Below are 22,431 nucleotides of genomic sequence, written 5' to 3'. Positions count from 1 at the left end.
TTCCAAGAAGATGGACCTGCACGTGCAAGACAAAATGTCAGGGCTCAAGAGGAGCAAGGACAGGATAGAGTGGAACCACAGGTTGTGGCTGAGCCTGAGCCACCTATTGTGCGTAGATCTGGACGTGTCACGCGACCTCCTGATAGGTTTGATCCATCTATGAACTATGTCATGTTGACTGATTGCAATGAGCCTTCATGTTACAAGGAAGCAGTGCAAATGAAGGACTCCGGGAATTGGCAATTGGCCATGCAGTCAGAGATGACAGCTCTGCATAAAAACCAGACATGGAAGCTAGTTATATTACCAGAGGGCAAAAAGGCTCTACCTTGTAAATGGGTTTAGAGGTATAAGGTCACCGCTCATGATAGTCAGCCAAAGTACAAAGCAAGGCTTGTTGCCAAGGGCTTTAAGCAAGAACAAGGCATTGACTTTGATGAAGTCTTCTCTCCGGTGGTCAAGATGACTACATTGAGATGCTTTCTTGCATTGGTTGCCATATTAGATTTGGTGTTGCACCAAATGGATGTCAAGACAACGTTCTTGCATGGTGATTTAGATGTGGAAATTTACATGGAGCAGCCAGAAGGGTTTGTTGAGAAAGGCAAGGAAGATTGGGTATGCCAGTTGTTAAAGAGTCTTTATGGCTTAAAACAATCACCGAGGGCATGGTACCATAAATTCCACAAGTTTATGCTTTCTCAAGGCTACAAATGTAGTGAGTTCGATCACTGTCTATATACAAAGAAGGCTAAGGATGGCAGTTGGCTGATCCTTATTTTGTATGTGGATGACATGTTGATTGCTAGCAAGCACTTGGAAGAAATTTCAGCTTTGAAGTCAAAGATGGAAAAATCGTTTGACATGAAAGACATGGGTGAGGCAAGTCATATACTTGGTATGCGCATTGAGAGAGACAGATCAAAGAAGTTGATTTGGTTATCTCAAACAGAGTATATTGACAAGGTTTTGCAACGTTTCAATATGGAGAAGGGAAAGGCATTGAGTGTTCCATTGCCACCATATGTGAAACTTAGCAAACAAGATTGTTGTGTGTCTGAGGAAGAACAGGCTGAAATGGATAAGATTCCATATGCGTCTGCAGTGGGTAGTTTGATGTATGCAATGATTGCTACTCGCCCAGACATTGCATTTGTAGTGGGAGTAGTAAGTCGATACATGTTAAACCCAGGCAAGAAACATTGGGAGGCAGTGAAAGGAATATTGAGATACCTGAAAGCTACAAAGAGTATGCGTATATGCTATGGGAGTCAGGAGCTAAGTGTAAAGGGTTTTACAGACTCAGATTATGCAGGTGACTTAGACAACCGAAGGTCTACGTTAGGGTATGTCTTTACATTGGGTGGTGGAGCAGTATCATGGCGTTCTAGATTACAAGATTGTGTTACTCAGTCTACTACAGAGGCTGAATATGTTGCAGCATCAGAGGCATGCAAAGAATCAATTTGGCTTAATCGACTAGTAACAGATTTGGGAATCAAAGAAGAGATGCCTGTGTTATATTGTGATAGTCAAAGTGCTATACAATTGGCTCGCAATCCAGTTTATCACTCAAAGACAAAGCATGTGGATGTGAAGTATCATTTCATCAGGGAAATGCTCGAGGATAAGAAACTTCAGCTTGTCAAAGTTCATACCACAGAAAACCCTACTGATCTACTTACAAAAGGACTTCCCTCACAGAGCTTTGCGCATCTTCGCAAGCAGTTAGGTGTAGGGTAGTACATCACTTCTCTACATCTCTTGTATATTAGCTTGTATAGTAGCTTCTCTCACACTTAAAGTACCACATTGGACTTTAAGTTGGAGGTTGTTGGGGTATAAAGCCCAATGTGGTCGCCCAGGTAAGTGGGCGGGCCGCCAGGTATGTACACATATTCTCTTGTAAAAACCTAATAAGAACTCACTATGCTCTACACATTACAGTAGAGCAAGTTCACCATATCGTCGTGCTCTTCTTCTCGCACTCTCTCTCGCGTCGCACTTCTGCTCGTACTCCTTCAGGTAACAGGAAGGAGAGAGAGAGAAAGTAAACTTGGCTACGCCCGCGGGACCATTCACTCACACACACACACACACACACACACACACACACACACACACACACACACAGAGAGAGAGAGAGAGAGAGAGAGAGAGAGAGAGAGAGAGAGAGAGAGAGAGAGAGAGAGAGAGAGAGAGAGGAGAACAAGAGAGAGTTAGAAAGAGGGAGGGGGAGAGAGAGAGAGAGAGAGAGAGAGAGAGAGAGAGAGAGAGAGAGAGAGAGAGAGAGAGAGAGAGGAGAACAAGAGAGAGTTAGAAAGAGGGAGGGGGAGAGAGAGAGAGAGAGATTAATATGAATAATGGAAGAGAGAGAGGGAGAATTTTGTCCAAGCATGGCGGCCCGCCAGTAGGATAGAAAAAAGGAGTAGGCTTGTTTTATGCGCCCATTGGGCTAGGTGACACAGAAGCAAGGTAAGAGAGAGAGATAGTGGGCTTAGTGGAGCCGAGCAAGAGAGAAAGAAGCTGTCCTCTGGTGATAATGGAGGGGTGTGGTCAAACTGAGAGGCGGCCCGCTAGAGGGAAAGCATAGAAGGGGGGTGGTGAATGTAAAAAATGTTCTTTTTCATTGTTTTTTCTCTTATTGTGCTCCTCCCTGATTGGGGTTGGTTCTTGTAGCCGCGGTTTTGAAAATCGGCCATCATTAGCCCTCCCTTTTGGCTAGAGGCATTCATGCTTCTAGCCCTACTTCTGATTCCTTAGCTGTGGAGTTGGAGGGTTCTCCATCCTTTGGAATATCTAGCATGAACTCTGGGTCAAACCTTAAAAGGTACCTCTTGAGCCTGCATCCATTGACTCTGGTCTTGTGAATTCTACCATCTGCTTCTATCAATTTGTAACTGCCGTTGGCGTATTGCCTTTTGACAAAGAATGGCCCTTCCCATCTGGGTGGAAATTTCTTGTCTTTCCTAGTGTCAAATCTGTTGTCGTATCTTAATACTAACATGCCTTTTTCCATGCCCTTTTTATTAAGCCCTTGATTGAATGTGAGTTGTCGGTGTCGCTCTGCTTGCGCTGCTTAGTGATTTATTACATCTTCTCTATCTAGCTGAAGCCTCTCTAGATCCGGTATGTGGTTGTGGATATGGGCAATTGGGCACTATAATTGGCTAGCCATGACTCGCAAGTTGGCTGTCTGTACCTTGATGGGTAGAATGGCCTCCTTTCCATATACCAGATGAAACGGGGTGAAACCTAGTGATGTTCAGAATGTCGTGCGGTAGGCCCGAAGAGCGGCCATGAGATGTTTGTCCCAGTCACCTGTGTGGTTATTCACCTGCTTTGTGATGATCTTACAGATCATGCCGTTTACCTTTTCCACTACGCCATTGCACTCTGAATAGTATGGGGTGGAATGTTGGCGTGTAATGCCTAACTTTTTCATCAATTCCCCCACCAGATCGCCTCTGAAACCTGTCCCTCTATAAGATATTATGTCTAGAGGTGTGCCAAAATGGCAACAAGTGTGCTCAAATATAAACTTTGCCACTTCTTGGGATGTAATGCGTGTGGTGGCTGCTGCTTTCGCCCATCAGGTCATGTAGTATACACCAACTAAAATGTATAGTTTACCTGATTGGACCCTTGGTAGAGGACCAATTGCATCTATTCCCCACTTTTCAAACGGAACATATGAGATTATAGGAGTCTATGGCTCATAGGTTAGTGTATGATCATTGGACACTTCACAGGCCTTGCATGTTTTACATCAATGATGCACATCCATGTTCAAACTAGGCCAAAATAATTCTGCATGTAGAATCTTCCTACTGGTAATATCTAGAGCAAAATGGCCATCGCAGACACCATCATGGCAACTTGAGATTACCTCTATGATCTCACTGGAGATTGGCACTTGCCTGAGAATCTGGTCTTTGCCCTTGCGATATAAGTTGTTGTTTACAAGGTGGTATCTTGTATCCTTCCTTATAAGCCATTGTTTCTAGCCCTTGGTGTACCCTTTAGGACATTCTCCTGTATCTAAGAAGCTGATGATATCATGCATAGCATCGCTACCTTGAAAGAGGGGTAGTTTCAGTTTGATTGCTCCTATGGGAACATCTTGTATTCTTCCTTGGCTAGAGAATCTGCATCTTGATTTTCTACCCTAGGGACATGAAATAACTGCACCGCTTCAAACTTTCTTAAAAGATCCTTAACTTGGCGCAATTGGCCAAGTAAAACTTGATTTTTACAAATCCAAGTGCCAATTATCTGCTTTATCAAAAGCATAGCATTGCCAAACACATTTAGGCATTGAATCCCTTGCAAAATACATTGTTCTAATCCAAGAATTAAAGCCGTGTAATCTGATTCATTGTTGGAGTGGGAGTGTAACAACTGCACAATAGAGAATACCTTCTCCTTTTGCTCATTGAAAATGATGATGCCAGCTGCAGACTGGTCCATTGTTCTTTTGTATGCTCCATCAAAGAAAAGAGAATGAGCTCTTTCTAGCTTAGGAATTTCTACCATTGGTGTCACTTCTTTACCTTCTGTGTTGACCTTTAGCTTCTTCTCATACTGACGATGAGTAAGGATACCTGCTAGACTAGCCCTGGTGGAGTTTTCTACCTACATGGTGTAATCAAACTCTTGTAATTTAACAAGCCACTTAGAGATTCTAGATGATACATCCATGTGTTGCATCACATACAGAAAGACCTCTTCCATTGTCAGAATTACAAAGGGTCTAAGCAATAGATAAGAGTGGAACTTTGTAGTGGCAAACATCAATGCAAGCACCATGTGCTCTACTGCGGTGAATCCTTTTTTTGATGGGGTCATGACGCGACTAGAGAAATAGATAGGACACATGAAAGAGGTTTGGGGGTCCTTTTGCATTAGTACGGCTCCCAATGTATCACTTCCTACACTGGGGTTCACATAAAATGGCTCGTCCCATCTAGGGGGTGCAATGGTGGGAAGTATAGCCAGGATTTGTTTCACTTTGTTAATCTGTTGCTCATTTTCTTCACTCGATGAGAACACATCTCTATGGGTGACTTGTTGTAGAGGGAGAACCACTTGAGAGAGCAAGTGAATGAACCTGCTCAAATACCTTACCTTCTGAAGGAAAGAGACCAATTGCTTAGTTGTGGTGGGTGATGACAAAGACACTAGAGCTTGAATCTTGCTAGGGTCAGCCTCAATCCCTTTTGCTGAAATTACATGGCCAAGAAGAGTAACCTTGCTTTCACCAATGTGGCACTTGTCCACGTTAAGCTGGCCGCTCAAGGTTTGCAGCCTAGCCAGGTCATCATAGACCTTGCTCAAATGGAGGGAGCAAGGAGAACTGTAGATGCAAAAATCATCCATGAAAGACTCGTAATCATGTCCCAAAGTATGGCTGGAAGACAAAAGTCACATAGCGTTGGAATGTGGCCGAAGTGTTGGTGAGGCCAAAAGGCATCACTCTGTAAGCAAAACATCCCCATGGTGTTATGAAAGTTGTTTTTTTCTGGTCTTCTTCTGCAATGCTAATCTGAAAGTAGCCTAAGTAGACATCATATACTGTGTAGCGCTCATGACTTGCTACCTCATTGAGGATTTCATCTTGGAATGGGAGGGAAAAATGATCTCTCTTTGTGGGTGCATTGAGAGGTTTGTAGTCTACACAGACTCTCCACTTACCATTCTTCCTTGGTGTGACTACCACTGGAGAGACCCACTCTGAGTCTTCGACAGGGTAAATGAAACCTGCCTGTAGAAAATTCCTTACCTCTTTGAGAAATACTTCTTTTTGAATTACCTCAAGCCTTCTGAGCTTTTGCACTACAGACTTACTTTCTTCCTATGCGGTGTTGTACCATTGTGATGCCTGTGATCTTATCATGACCATCAATGAACAATGTGGTGAAGTTACCTAGCATAGAGACATATTCTTTATTCTCTTCACCATTTAACTCACTGGAGAGCATCCGATGTAACTTACTTGTACCCACCAAGGGTTGCCTACCTGATGGTCCCTCTTGGTTTGCTGGTGGTGTTTCAAATTGTGTCAATATTTTTGGGTCTTTGAGGATGACCCCCATGACTTCAATGCTACTGTCACTCTCTTCAGTTTTTGTTGTCTCTTCTCTCCTAAGGTGGACGAATAGTCGCTGGTGGACTCATCTTCCGATGCCTCCAAGATCATGTTGCGTTGCTTCCCAGTCTTCATGTCGTAGAATATGGAATTTCTTTTAGCATCCTTCATTTGAATCATTCCGATACTCCAGTCTTGCTTAGCTTCCATATCCATGAGCCAGGGTCTTCCAAGAATGATAGGGTAGTCCTACCCTTTGTGTGGCATGACAAAAATTCCTACCTCTACTTCTGTGTTAAATGCCTTCACTTTGACTGCATTCACAAGGCCTACGCATTTCACTATGACGTTATTTGCCATTTTGGCTCGGTAGGGTGCTGGCCTACTTACCTCTAGGCCTAGATGGTGCATCTTATAAGCCACAAGGGTTGCCCTCTCTCATGAGAGACATCCATGTATAGCCACCCTTGTGTAGATAAGTCCAAATCGGACCCTCCAATCCACCCATGTGTGGCCGCCCTTGAGAAGACAAGTCTGCTTTTGAATTTGGCCACCGGCCATTGACTACCGGCAACCGGCCGATCGTTTTCCGACCACTTTTCGACCATCGTCCAGCCATAATATTCCGGCAAAGAAATTTTTCGACGTGGCCATGAAATTTTTCATTTTCGACGAGTGATTTTTTTTTCCCGGCAAGTTATTCTTCTTCACGCACGATGGCTTCTCCTCATAATGGAGACCTTACAAATGTGCGTTTTTAACACATAAACTTACAAGGGGTAAATCAGGCTCCATACTTAACAAGAAATGGCAAAATATTAGCAAAGAATGACATTATAGAAAAAAAAGGGTCTTTTTTTAATGTGAAATAAATGGCATAAAATGACAAGAAAAGACACAAAGTCGACAAAAAACAACAAGAAATGGCACAAGCATGGCAAAAAATGGCAAAATTGTAACACGATCATGGTAAAAATGGCACAAATGGGAGAAAGAAATGGCACATTGAGGGGGGAGGAAGAAATGGCAAAAAATATGGAACCCAATGTCAAAACAATGGAAAAAAAAAAGACACATTCCAAATTTGGCATAAATGACACCTTCAAAAAAAGGACATCATTACAAATGGTAGCATAAAGTTGTCATTTCTTACATAAGAAATGACAGTTTTTGGCTGCCATTTATGCCAACTTTAGAGAATAAGTGGCAATTTTTTGTCACCATTTATGCCTCAATTTATAGACATACTACTCCTATGCAAATGTGCTTGAAGCATCAAGATGGTGCGACATCCCCCCAAGGTGAATTGTAATGCATGCAACAATAGGGGTATCAAAAGAGTGGGGGATAAAGGAAAACCCGGTTTCACTCCAATGGCGGAGTGAATAATCTCTAACATCCCTCGGTGCATACATGCTTGCCATGTAGCTGTCCTATATAATGCCATGATCCCCCATATGAGCTCTATAGACACTCCAAATCCTGTTGTCTATGCAGTAGTCTACCCCTAAACAATGTGTCAAATTCTTTGTAAAAATCCACATAACTACAATAAACCCTTCTCCCATGAAATTTACCCTCCTCATTGATAGCTCGGGAGTGTGAGAACGTGATCAACTATGTACCATAGGCATGAGCTCTTGACATTCAAAGGTTGGGCCACACATGTCCTAAGCACACTCAAAGGGTGGTAAATTCTCTAGCAAAAAGTTCTTTAGGGGATAGAAATGAGCTCTTGACATTCAAAGATTGGGCCACACATGTTCTAGGCACACGTAAAGCCTCGTAAACAATCTACCAATATACAAGTCTTTTAGAGCATAGAGCAAAAACTATGTACCCATAGACTAGACCCAAAATACAATTACTGGAGAAGTTAATGCATGAGAAATGATGAGTGATCTTACCTCATTTCATAGACATGGGCAACATACAAGCCTTGATAATCATGAAATGAACAACTCAAGGGGAAACATGGGGAAGAAAACCCTTAAAAGTTTATTAGTGTAGTGCAAATAAATGTAGAAAACTAAATTTTTTATGAATTCTCTGATCATAATGGCTAAGTAGAGAAAGTGGTTCCCAATTCAAACTATTGAATTATGCTTGGATATTTGGGTGATCTGTTAGTATACCTCCAATGCCCATGTGCTACTTTTGCCCACCATAATGTATGCTGCATAGTTTGTAGGGCCCCCATATGAGGAGAAGCCTATAGTGCACATATATTTGGTGGATTCCAGCTTACACGCTGATGAGGTCTATGTTTGTGATTGTGGATGGTACAGAGAAAATCATGTGGAAAAAATCACTTGTTGGAATATAAATTTTTACCAAAAATATCTTGGTTGAACGGTGGCCAAAAAGTGACCGAAAAATGATCAATTGGTGGTCAGTGGTTTTTAGTTGGTGGCCAGTGGTCTTTGGTCGGTAGGTGACATTCAATGGTCGGTGGCCGAGTTTTGGATGGACTTGGCTAGACATGGGTTGCATGGATGACTGTCTCTCATGAGAGAGGTCAACCCATAGAGGATCCTTTACATCTATATAAGGAGGCCATCTCCATGAACCATGGAATCCATATTGAAGGATAACCAACCCCTTGTATTTTTGCCTACTAGCTCTAGTTGTCTATATCGATATCTAAGCTCTACCTTGAGAGCACATGTAATATGTAAGCCCTCCCTTACATCATAGACCTTTCCACTACTTAAATACACACCGATGAGAAGGATAGAAAGGTGATTATTTCTATGTGTTGCTTTTGTGAGGCCTTCCATCACTATCATGAAGAAATGTAAAGAAATAGCAACTGACCACAAAGAGAAGGTCATCACCCTACTTCACAACAGTTTTTACATAGAGGATGTGAAAAGACATTTCTCCACCAAATGGATGCACACAAGAATGCATGAATGTTGTAAGCACAAGCACTTACAAGTGTACAAAGCACTAAAGGCGAGCTGCCTTGGCTCAATAAAAGAGATTGCAAGGGCGTGCGTGGAGTCAAGGAGTCCATATCACTTGGGTAGCAGCAGATGGGCGAGCTTTGGGGTAGTTTTGAAAGTAAAGTTGCGTTGCTTTTATGGTTAACGTTTTGTTATTCTATAGTTTCTTCCTCTAATTTCTTTGCTACATTCAAATACTTTTAAAACAGTGGATGATGACTAATCATGAGTCTACGCCATTCAAGTGCAGTTATAACGCAAACCACAATCTTAGTATGCTCATGGATATTTTGAGATTTTGACCCAAAGGTAAGATATATAAACTTTGAAAATTGATTCTATATATGTTACACTGTGTGTTTGTATTTAGTTTTGTTATTTAAACTTTGTTTTTTGTCTCTTTTTTATTTGCATAATTCAACTCGAACACAATTGCAGTGTGAGGAGACCTCCTCACTAGAGTAGCACACTCATGTGATTTCGTATGTTTCTTTTTTATATATGTATCTGTTGTAGATGGCATGGTTGTCCCATTTTGTATTCAAATATTTAGCTGATTATTTATATGTCATTTGACTTTGAGGCGTTTTCCATTTTTTGTAATTCAACATTTGGCACTATATGCAAATGTTTTTACATTTTGTATTATTAATTTAGTGTATTTGATGCTTTTATAGAAATGAGAAATAAAATCTCTTCAAGTTTCTTGTTGTCTCAACTTTTTCAAGTTACATTGCTATTTTTCAATTTCCTATTGTCATTGATTGTTAGTACTAGCTGTACAATGCGAATGTTATTACATTTGGTGTTATTAATTCAATGCATTTGATTCTTTTATGGGAATGAGAAACAAAATCTCTTCAAGTTTCTTGTCGTCTCAACTTTTTCAAGTTACATTTGCTATTTTCATTGATTGTTAGTAGGTCCTACCACCCCCAAAAAATTTCACCTATAGGCGTCGATATGTATATTGATATATATATGGTTATGCATCATCTTTACCATAGTCTTTATATGCACCTATATCTATGTCAATACATAGCGATCTAGACATTAGGAAGGGAATGAGTTCTAGGAGGGACTCTTTATTTTCCATGGGAATAAAAATGGGATTATGGAATGGGCAAATGGGTAGATGCCATGTGGATAAACGAGTCATTTTTGTAAGCATATCAACCACACAAAGATGAAATCATATCCAAGAGATGTAGGGAGTACTATGATGAAATCCATGGATATGCATTCCCATTTCATTTGAATTGCATCAATTGGGTGAATATTACTAGGGTATTGAACTTGTTCAACCTTAATGCATTGACGTGTTAAGCATCTTGTAATGTAACTTAAGACATCGTTCTTCAATCCTAGTAAAGGAGCATAAGTTTTAATGCAGCTCGGATGTCATGAGCATCTGGTAATATCTGAAGCTTAATACCTTCATCATTTGGGATACAAAGACAATTATTGAAGTAAAGGTCATTGTCTTGAATGGGAAAGCCCTTTATTTACTGTTCTTGTTTCTTGATTTGAGTATGTAAGCCTAATAAATACTCTATCCTTGTGAAAAATGAATCTTGAGGCATACTCTCACGAATAAGATCAATCAAAGAGGTAGTAGAGGTTATAATTTCCGCTACTGTACTCTTCCTGCTTAAAGCATCCGCTACTAAGTTTTTTACTCTCGGTTTATATTCAATTCACATAACAATTCCATCCATCATCATTATCTCATATTAAGATCGAGTTGAGTGTAGATCACAATACTAACAATTTCAAATCATAACTAGGATAATTCAACTCGTCAATTTGCAACTTATGAGATTCATAAGCTACTGGCCTTCCTTCTTGAAACAAAACACCGCCAATTTCTTGTCCACTTGCATCTATGAGAACGGTGAATGGCTTTGTGAAATCTAGTAGTCGTAAAATAGGACCATTTACCAATGCTTCTTTGAGTTTCTCAAGCTAGCCTGGGCACAAACATTCCAAGAAAACACTTTTCAAGTCTTCTTGAGAGTGTTGGTCAGTGGTGATACTATCTTACCATACCTTTGATGAAAGTATAATACTATCCTGTTAATCCAAGAAAGCCACATACTGCTTTTACATTTTGTAGGAGTAGGCCAAGCTACAACAGCCTAAATCTTACTTGGGTCAGTAGAAACAGCATTCTTAGAAACAATGAATCCCAAATATTCCACTTTGTCACAATGAAATAGGTACATGTACTTTGTTTGGCATAAAGCTGGTTCTATCGTAGAAGTTCAAGTACTTTACGCACATGATACTCATGTTCTTCTTGAGTCCTCAAGTAGATCAAAATATCATTAAAGAAGATAAGAAAAAAATCATCAAGGTGTTCTGTAAATACATCGGTCTCATAAGAATCAAAATAATAACACAAGGGTAAGTAATTTTGGATTAACCTGTATCCTAAAACTAGCAGAGTCAAAGACTATAGTAGTTGTGAGCAATAATCCGATTTATAGACAAGGCAAGACAACCAAACACCTTTCAACCACTACAAGAGGTTGTGTGCACTTGTGATACTGTTAGCGACGAAAATACATTGGGTTTTTATACTCCTCGGCATTGCTAAGAGCGCCAATACAGGAACGTCGCTATGAGCATCGCTATCATCGTCGCAATATGCGTCGCAATATGCGTCGCTATAGCCGTCGCTATTTAGCGATATCTATAGCGATGATCATAGCGACGTTTACAGACCACATATAGCGACATTTATAATGACGCTGCAGAACCTTATATAGTGACGCCCGAGAGAAATTTTTTTGGTTCAATGCCCTGCCACCCATCAATATGGATGCCCTGCCACCCATCAACCATATTGAATGTTTCATTAATTGATTCACTTTTGAGAGAAAGTGCAAGCTTAGATATAGACCCAAAGTGGTCACCCACAAGACAATATAACCATTAACTCCATCATCCATAATATTGTTTGCAGAATAAAGATACAAAACCGACAAAAGTAAATTGATGAAAGTAAATCAATGACAATTGTACACATCATAGGAAAAATCACTTATTGTTAAATCTTTGCAAATGTAATAGTTACAACACCATTGTCATTATTGAAAAAATATACATTGTTTTCAAAAAGATGTATAAACATCATCTCATGATACATATGCTATGACAAAAGGAAACTAATGCTATCTAGCTACACCTAAACTAACGTCGTCTAATCAGACGTGTCATCGAGTCCAAGCGGCGTATCTGTCGGATTTTGCAAAAAAAAACAATAAGATAGCTTTCTATAAGTATAAACATATAGCAACGTTTATAAAACAATACAACAAAAAGAAAAGAGTAAACCCTAATACTAACCATGCTTCCGCGAGAACTCAGAATATCCATCAGGGCGTTTAAGCCCTTCCTACCTGCGTACTCGCGCTCGTACGGTGTGGGGTCACGTCCTGCCATTGACCATTGTCAAAACATACAAAGAATCCATTATGTTAGAATTTAAAAACCCCTAAACCCTAAACTATCAAACCTAAAGAGCAATGCAAAAACACTTACAAAATCGGCCTCAAATGATGCCCACCCGTCGCTCCCCAAGTGGTGCAAGCTCCCTGCCTCTACTCGCGCTCTGGCTACCTCCTTTTGTTGCTTCCACTTGTCGGGATTCTCGCGCACTGCTTTCTTCACATTCTCCCAATATTCTTTGGCCAGTCAATCTGGTCTGTTCCACCCATGGTTAATTGCTTTTTGCACTTTGGAACTCTTGTGCTTGCAGTATTTGCGCATTTGAACCTTCATCAGGTCTTCATTGAAGCACTCATCCCCTGTTGGAACGAGAAACTCTTCATGAAGCATGTTGATGACTCTGTCTTTTAAATCACTTAGCACTTCACTCCAGGTGTTTAGTATGTAGTGTCTTAACACTTGAGAGCAAAGACCGCGCATGCGCGAGATCACCTTCTTGCCTTCATCATCCAAGATGATGCCGCCGCTGAAGTCGACGGAGTAAGGCAAGCCCTCTCGCCGGTGACGCGTGAACCTTGGTGTCCCGACAGGGGTCTCTAGTGGTGTGTCGACGGGGGTACGGACGTCAGGTGTCTCCACTGGAGTTTGGGCCCCGAAGCGAGGAGTGTCGAGTGGAGTGACTCTTGGAGGAGTAGCTAGTGGTGTGTAGCCGCTAGAAACGGCCGTCAACCGTGCAAAACCTGGTGTCGATGGTGATGCCGTGGCTGGTGTTGGGGCGGGCAAAGAAGGAGAGGGTAAAGTGTCTCATCAAACACGAGGCGGTGTCGAGGCATCGGTGGCGGCATCCCCACAACAACCGCCGCCGCCACCACTAGAGAACCGGCAACGAGACGAGTGTGAAGATCATCTCTTCAACACTGAAGCTTCGGAGCACGCTGAATGGTCCGAAACACAGGGAGACGCGTCCGGAGTAGGAATGTGCGATGGTGCACCAGAGCGGTGATGCTCCATGTACCACTCTCTCTGCTGGGGTGACAAAGAAGAAAGAAACTCCTCATCATCCATACCTGCATTAAACACACAAACATTTGAACTTAATATTGAATGACTGGAGAAGAAAACTTGGACAAGTAGAGAGAGAGAGAGAGAGAGAGAGAGAGAGAGAGAGAGAGAGAGAGAGAGAGAGAGAGAGAGAGAGAGAGAGAGGACTCATAAAGGGGGAGGGATTCCTGTGTAGACAATGACGCAATGATGCATATAGACAGAACGCAGCTAGATTGTTCAAATACGATATTTATGGCTTTAAGAGGTCTCTCTCTCATCCTCGCAAAGCTCAACATAACTTCTTATATCTATATAGAGCTCTCCGTTTAAACAGATGTCCTCCATTTCATTTTGTAGATCCTCTGCATGCACCCCATAGAGAGTAGCAGCTTGATGCTACTCTCTATGGGGTAGATCCTCTACATCCACCCCATAGAGAGTAGCAACTTGATGCTTGTCTGGCACCACCTCAGCGGCTTCTGATTGAACATCTTCTCCGATCTTCTCCATGGATGCCGTTGTGATTGGCACATGGTAGCCTTCATACGTCTGTGCACTACGGGGGGCTACCTCTATGACGTACCACCAGTTTGATGCAGACTTTGTAGGATGAAATATCACCTGCCAGAGCCACATAACTTACATGAGAGCTTCCAAGCACATAACTTCTAAAATTGAATGTTAACTATTTACATACTTACTTGCTCACAATGCTCGGGTAGTACGAAAGTGTCTCTTAGGTCAATCCATTTCTTAGTTGAATCCACCTCAAGAGAACCAGACTCTCCTCTACGCACAGTAGTGTTGCGACCCTCCATGATTATCTTGAACCATTGCACGTCGAACAAGTCGACAAAAAATCTGTTGACAGGCATATCAGAGTGTCAATTTAGTAGTTAGTCGGAAGTGCTTCATCGGATGTAGTCAGTCGGATCATAGTTAGTCGGATGTTGCTTAATCGGATATTTAACAGTTATGATATATCAAGACTGAGGTTGTTATTACCAGTCTGTTTGTATGGTGGTTATAAGTCGGTTCTGTGAGTTGTGATGGCGCAGTTATATTTAGAGATGTTGTAGCTCTTCTTGATCAATGAAGTACTCTTGTTTCTTAATTCTGAGTTATCAATTCCTTCTATCTCATATCTTTAGTATGATGTTAGTATCTCTGTGTATTATTTCTGAGTTATGAGATGCTGAGAGAATTGTGATGAACTAGTATTTTTATGTGTTGATGAACCACAACAAAATCCTCTATAATTGATCCTCAAAATCTCTTGTGACGTGCCAAATTAAGTGAGTTCCGCCACCACAGGATCTGCATCAGAGGACCGTCGTCGACTAGACTGTTCAAATTTTTCCATGATTCCACAATCTTGAGTAAAATGCTTTTTGTCGATCCGTTCCACCCTAAAATGTCGACCTTTACACCATGCTGCTGTGTATGACTTATACTACAACCAACAAAGATTATGAGTGGCCGTTCAAACATCTAGAAAGTCACTAGTCGTACATTGCAAACTTACCTTGGTTGTGCAACCTCAAGAGTACTCCCACTCCTCCTCAATCACTTCTTCACCGCACTGTTTTGCGCTTTTCAGTTGGTTGTGGAACCATCTTAAGCTCATGAATGTTGTAGGCTCTCCAGACCCGTCGGATAGTGCATCGGTGGTCGTCTTCCCCGTCTCCACTCGATTCGTACCCTTTGTTGCTCTTGCTTTGCATCCTCATATTGTGAAATTCACTTTTGCATCACTGCATTGTGAAGCATGCAAAATTGGTTGATTTTAGCCTCTAGATCTTCCATCATCTTCTTCTCAACACCGAGATTGCACATGAAAATTCCAGATATGCACTCATCATCTATGGCTCGCCATAGCGTGTTCCAAGGTTTATCAAATCCGTCTAGCCACTCTCCAATGTACACTAGGGACTCTGATACCAGCCAACCTTCTGCCATGCTACCCTACGGACGTGCCTTCTGACGCACATATCCCTTGAGCATTTTCATGAAACGTTCTAAAAAGAACATCCATCTGGAATGTACTGTGCCAGCTATTTCCACCTCATCAACTATGTGTTGGGGTATAAAGCCCAATGTGGTCGCCCAGGTAAGTGCGCGGGCCGCCAGGTATGTACACATATTCTTTTGTAAAAACCTAATAAGAACTCACTATGCTCTACATATTACAGTAGAGCGTTTTCACCATATCATCGTGCTCTTCTTCTCGCACTCTCTCTCGCGTCGCACTTCCGCTCGTACTCCTTCAACTGGTATCAGAGCTCAGATCGAGGCTCGGGGCAACACTGCAGGAGGCTAGAGTCACCAGCTCAGATTGGAGTGACATTCGACAGGCAAAGACACGGCCCCAAATCCTGTGGGTAGGCTCGAAGGGCTTGGTGTTCTCAGAATTTCATTCTGAGGTCATCTCGGCCACCGCTCGGCTTCGACAAAGGTCTGCACAGGCCATTTTCGACTACGTGGTCTCGGTGGGTGCAGATCCGACTCTGCAAATTTGGGGTTTTTGGCCTATGACTACAGGTGCTGAGGATATCGACACTCCCAGAGTGTTAATTTGTGGCTATCTACACATCGAAGGACGGCTCACAGTTCTTGGAGGTGTGTCACATACGACACGGGCGCATCTACACATACACTGTAGGCGACATCCACTAGTTCATCAGGTAGCTTGTGTTTGCTACTTGATATTCCAGATTTCATCCTGAAATTGCAGGTACTTCCACATGGGATGTATTGTCAGAGATGATGTATGTCTGTTGAGGGTTTGCTGGCTATGAGTCATGCAGCAAACAACCTCCACAGCGGTTACAGCATACAGTGGGAAATTTGTGGATGTATGACTTTGTGGGAAGTCTATGTACTGTCAGATTTACTGCAGCCTTTGTTGAGGGTCGAGTGAGGTTTTATTGAGTTGGGGGATTCTCGAATGTTGAGATCCTTTCGGTGATACAGGTCTTGGAGCGATCCCTCGAGCACCCTTAGATAGGCAGCTAGGATGTATTGACTGTGAGTTAGACAGTTGGGATTGCATCTTTGCTTTACTGCCGTTGAGGCATTGTCGCAGTCTATGCTTGCAGGACAGTGACAGGACAGTCAGAGATAGTACAGGTGCACGACAGGTTTACCCACAGCTTACAGTGTTAGAGAGACAGTGGTTTTTTGAGATGTTTTTTGGTCTGTTTTTAGTACACCAGAGCCATTTTACAAAGGAGACTCTGCCAAAATTTTTGCAGAATCTGAAGCTTTCTTGGTTCATTTGACAGGTTGATATTGGTTCAGAGGTCAGTTTACAAGGGAAACTCTGCCGAATTTTTCCTAGGAAAGTAAACCACTGTGAAGCATAGCTATGGCTGGATCACAGGACACTGCTCTTTACAATATCAAGAAGCTGGATGGAACCAATTTCCCATTGTGGAAGAAGCAGATTTGGCACGTGTTGGTACAAAAGAAGCAGATAAAACCTATAAAGCTCAAGGGGAAAAAACAGAAGATATGGACGAAGATGAATGGAGCGAAATGGATGAATTGGCACTTTCTACCATTATGTTGACTTTGGCAGAAAGCGTTTACTTCAATGTAGCAGACGAGATGTCGGCTTATCAAGCATGGTTAAAGCTGAGTGATCTTTATGAGAAGCAGAGTGCAGCTTCACAGGTATACTGGCTTAAGAAGCTTGTTGACTTGAAGATGAAAGAAGGGACACCTATGTCCAATCATCTGAATGAATTCAACACAATCTATAGTCAGTTGTCAGCTCAAGGTGTCAAGTTTGATGAACCTGTTAGAGCTATGTTCCTGTTGATCACATTGCCGGAAAGTTGGGACACTTTTCGCACAGCTTTGAGTAATTCTGCACCTCCAGATGGTTTGAAAATAGCAGGTGTAGAAGGAAGTTTTCTTACTGAAGAAACCAATAGAAAGACAATGGACAAAGGCAAAGGAACAACCTTAGTTGTCAGGGGAAGGACCAAAGAAAAGTACAAAGGTGGAAAGAGGAATCAGTCTCGTAGCAAGTCCCGCAGTGCTAAAGGCAAGAGTGACATAGAATGCTACCATTGTGGCAAGAAGGGTCACATGAAAAGAGACTGCAGAGAATGGAAAGCAGAAAAAGGCAAAGAGAAAGCTGAAGACCATGGTGAGAAGAACAAGTCCTCAGTGAAGATTCAAGAAATAAATGTGACAAACACTGTTGCAGAGGATGACAGTCTAGTGTCGGGAGACATCTACTTCGTGAAGAATACCATGGACTCAGCTCTTCTTACAGCATCTAATGGAAATGCACTCAGTGACTGGATTATAGACTCAGGGACATCACTTCATGTGTCTCCAAACAAGGAGTGGTTTACTTCTTATGTGACCACTAAAGATCATGTTCGGCTAGGCAATGGGCAGACATGTGAGATCTTAGGTGTTGGAGATGTTCAATTGAAGTTTCAGAATGGCTCTTCTTTCACGCTGAAGAATGTGAGACATGTCCCCGCAATTACAAAGAGCTTGATCATCACAGGTTTACTTGATGATGCTGGCTACGTCACCATTTTTGGACAGAACATGTGGAAGATATCCAAGGGTTCTATGACAGTAGCACATGGAGTAAAGTCTGGAGGACTTTACATGATTTATGTATCAAATGTCTCTAAAAATGTAATCAATGTAACCGAGCAGCCGAACGTTTCTTTGTGGCATAGCCGGTTAGGACATATGTCTAAGAAGGGAATGGAAATCTTGTCTCATTCTGGTTATTTGCCTGGATTTTCATTTAATGATTTTGAATTTTGTGAACATTGTCTGTATGGTAAGCAAACACAGCAGCCACATAAGCATAGAAGCAGTAGAAGAGATACACAATTGGCACTTGTTCATAGTGATTTGTGTGGACCTATGCCTAACCTATCTCTAGGGGGAGCTTCTTACTTTATGACATTTATAGGTGATTACTCGAGGAAAGTATGGGTTTACTTTCTCAAGCACAAGGATGAAGCGTTTAGTGTTTTCAAATCGTTTGTGACACTTGTGGAGAATCAGAGTGGCAAGAAGCTTAAATGCTTACGCACTGACAATGGTGGAGAGTATGTTTCAAAGGCCTTTTAGGACTTTTGTGAGTCAAAAGGTATAAAACGTGAAGTTACTGCTCCTTACCATCCTCCTCAAAATGGTGTTGCTGAGAGGATGAATAGGACCATACAAGAGAAGGTCAGAAGTATGTTGTCTAATGCACAGCTGACAAATGGGTTTTGGGTTGAAGTTGTATCAACAGCTGTTCATCTTGTAAATAGATCTCCTAGCAAGGTTTTGCAGAAGGATTCAGTGCCAGAGATGGTATGGTCAGGCAAAATGCCCTCATACAAGCATCTCAGAGTCTTTGGCTGTGAGGCATATACTCATGTTCCAAAGGAATTTAGGAACAAACTTGAGCCAAAGAGTAGAAAGTGCATCTTTCTAGGCTATGGTAATTCTGGTGAGATGGGGTACATACTTTGGGATCCGGAATCCAGAAAGGTTGTCCGCAGCAATGATGTTCACTTTAATGAATCCAAATATCATTCTAAACCAGAGAGGGTTGAGGAGATTAGAAGAGTTGTCTTCCAAGAAGATGGACCTGCACGTGTAAGACAAAATGTCAGGGCTCAAGAGGAGCAAGGACAGGATAGAGTGGAACCACACGTTGTGGCTGAGCCTGAGCCACCTATTGTGCGTAGATCTGGATGTGTCACGCGACCTCCTGATAGGTTTGATCCATCTATGAACTATGTCATGTTGACTGATTGCAATGAGCCTTCATGTTACAAGGAAGCAGTGCAAATGAAGGACTCCGGGAATTGGCAATTGGCCATGCAGTCAGAGATGACAGCTCTGCATAAAATCCAGACATGGAAGCTAGTTAAATTACCACCGAGCAAAAAGGCTCTACCTTGTAAATGGGTTTACAGGTATAAGGTCACCGCTCATGATAGTCAGCCAAAGTACAAAGCAAGGCTTGTTGCCAAGGGCTTTAAGCAAGAACAAGGCATTGACTTTGATGAAGTCTTCTCTCCGGTGGTCAAGATGACTACATTGAGATGATTTCTTGCATTGGTTGCCATATTAGATTTGGTGTTGCACCAAATGGATGTCAAGACAACGTTCTTGCATGGTGATTTAGATGTGGAAATTTACATGCAGCAGCCAGAAGGGTATGTTGAGAAAGGCAAGGAAGATTGGGTATGCCAATTGTTAAAGAGTCTTTATGGCTTAAAACAATCACCAAGGGCATGGTACCATAAATTCCACAAGTTTATGCTTTCTCAAGGCTACAAACGTAGTGAGTTCGATCACTACAAAGAAGGCTAAGGATGGTAGTTGGCTGATCCTTATTTTGTATGTGGATGACATGTTGATTGCTGGCAAGCACTTGGAAGAAATTTTAGCTTTGAAGTCAAAGATGGCAAAATCGTTTGACATGAAAGACATGGGTGAGGCAAGTCATATACTTGGTATGCGCATTGAGAGAGATAGATCAAAGAAGTTGATTTGGTTATCTCAAATAGAGTATACTGACAAGGTTTTGCAACGTTTCAATATGGAGAAGGGAAAGGCATTGAGTGTTCCATTGCCACCATATGTGAAACTTAGCAAACAAGATTGTCCTGTGTCTGAGGAAGAACAGGCTGAAATGGATAAGATTCCATATGCGTCTGCATTGGGTAGTTTGATGTATGCAATGATTGCTACTCGCCCAGACATTGCATTTGCAGTGGGAGTAGTAAGTCGATACATGTCAAACCCAGGCAAGAAACATTGGGAGGCAGTGAAAGGAATATTGAGATACCTGAAAGCTACAAAGAGTATGCGTATATGCTATGGGAGTCAGGAGCTAAGTGTAAAGGGTTTTACAGACTCAGATTATGCAGGTGACTTAGACAACCGAAGGTCTACGTTAGGGTATGTCTTTACATTGGCTGGTGGAGCAGTATCATGGCGTTCTAGATTACAAGATTGTGTTACTCAGTCTACTACAGAGGCTGAATATGTTGCAGCATCAGAGGCATGCAAAGAATCAATTTGGCTTAATCGACTAGTAACAGATTTGGGAATCAAAGAAGAGATGCCTGTGTTATATTGTGATAGTCAAAGTGCTATACAATTGGCTCGCAATCCAGTTTATCACTCAAAGACAAAGCATGTGGATGTGAAGTATCATTTCATCAGGGAAATGCTCGAGGATAAGCAACTTCAGCTTGTCAAATTTCACACCACAAAAAATCCTGCTGATCTACTTACAAAAGGACTTCCCTCAGAGAGCTTTGCGCATTTTCGCAAGCAGTTAGGTGTAGGGTAGTACATCACTTCTCTACATCTCTTGTCTATTAGCTTGTATAGTAGCTTCTCTCACACTTAAAGTACCACATTGGACTTTAAGTTGGAGGTTGTTGGGGTATAAAGCCCAATGTGGTCGCCCAGGTAAGTGGGCGGGCCTCCAGGTATGTACACATATTCTTTTGTAAAAACCTAATAAGAACTCACTATGCTCTACACATTACAGTAGAGCGAGTTCACCATATCGTCGTGTTGTTCTTCTCGCACTCTCTCTCGCGTCGCACTTCCGCTCGTACTCCTTCACTATGTGAACAAGAAGATGCACCTGAATGGTTAGCATGGTAGTAGGAAAGTGTTTCTCAAACATGCACACAACCTCTGCAGCGTTTAGTTTGGCGAATGATATGGAGTCTACGTTGATCTGCTTTTGTGAGATCCATTGCACCAACTTGGCAAGTTTGTAGATTGTGTTACGGACGTCAAGAGACAAACATCCCTCAATGGCCACCGATAAAATAAACTGCAAAACACGTGCAACAATGATATTAAAGTCCACACATGAATTTGTTACACAATTTGCACTATGATATATTCCACTATGAACATACCTGACACATTTTATGCCAGTCGTGTGACTTCAAACCGGTAAGCTTTCCTTCTTTAGTAAAACACGTTCGGAGCGAGTGCATTACGCCAATGGGGGTCCACAAAGATCGAATGGTCTCTTTTACTTTGCGTTCTTGGGCTCCTGTGAAAATCCATGGTGCTTTAGGGAGTTTTATCGATCCATCGGATGCTGTCTGCGGCCAATATTGCTCCATACGATCCACATTTTTAAGATCAACCCTGGCTCCCAAAGTATCTTTCTTGCCGGTCAGATGGTCCCATAGTAGATTACCCACATATTTGAATATGTGCATCGGATTGAGCAAGTTATTGATCATGAGTCGGGGCCAATATAGTAGCTCGTACCATAGAGACAGTCTCTTCATCCCTGGGGGCAAACCGTCATCACACATCTCCTTCTGCTCTAACCATGATTGTGCAGACATCCTCGGTGGCTCTCTTCCCAAAAAGTCATTGCGTAATACATGATTCTCTGGAAGATACGCTTGATGACCTTCGTAGATTTGCTTCTTCAATAAGGGCGCCCGACATGCATTCAGTTTAGGTCCACATGTGACACATGCTCTGTATCCGCTTGTTTGAAGCCATGCATGTATACACATGATAATAGATAAGCTTGAGAAAAACCAAGATTTACAGTGTTTGAGTTTAAGTGTAAATCACCTGAGCATTCTATTAGTCGGGGATAGTCAAGCATGGTCCACATTAGAATGCCACTAATCAAAGCATTCCGTCGACCTGTCTATCGGCTCATATCCACCACTTCTATGCCAATCCATAATTGTTGTAGCTCTTCCAATAGTGGACGAAGATACACATCCATATTCTTCACTTTTTACCGCCCTAACACAATCAAGCTTAGCCATAGGTGCCCCTTCTTCGTAGTCAACCACGGGGGAATGTTGTAGTTGATGATGACAATGGGCCATACACTGTAAGATGTTGATCTTTGAG

The 22,431-nt window shown here is 42.0% G+C and overlaps 1 pseudogene; it reads right to left on the bottom strand.

Annotated features, from left to right (window-relative positions):
• Positions 1-10,791: 10,791 nt before the first annotated feature.
• On the bottom strand, positions 10,792-13,554 carry LOC147423536 (uncharacterized; annotated as a pseudogene).
• Between the last annotated feature and the right edge of the window lie 8,877 nt (positions 13,555-22,431).

This window comes from Adiantum capillus-veneris, chromosome 26 (assembly GCF_014529385.1).
Source record: "Adiantum capillus-veneris isolate H3 chromosome 26, ASM1452938v2, whole genome shotgun sequence".
In the NCBI taxonomy this organism is placed as follows: Eukaryota; Viridiplantae; Streptophyta; class Polypodiopsida; order Polypodiales; family Pteridaceae; genus Adiantum; species Adiantum capillus-veneris.
Note: the sequence above shows the minus strand (reverse complement) of the source record. Positions and strands in the feature narration are given on the sequence as shown.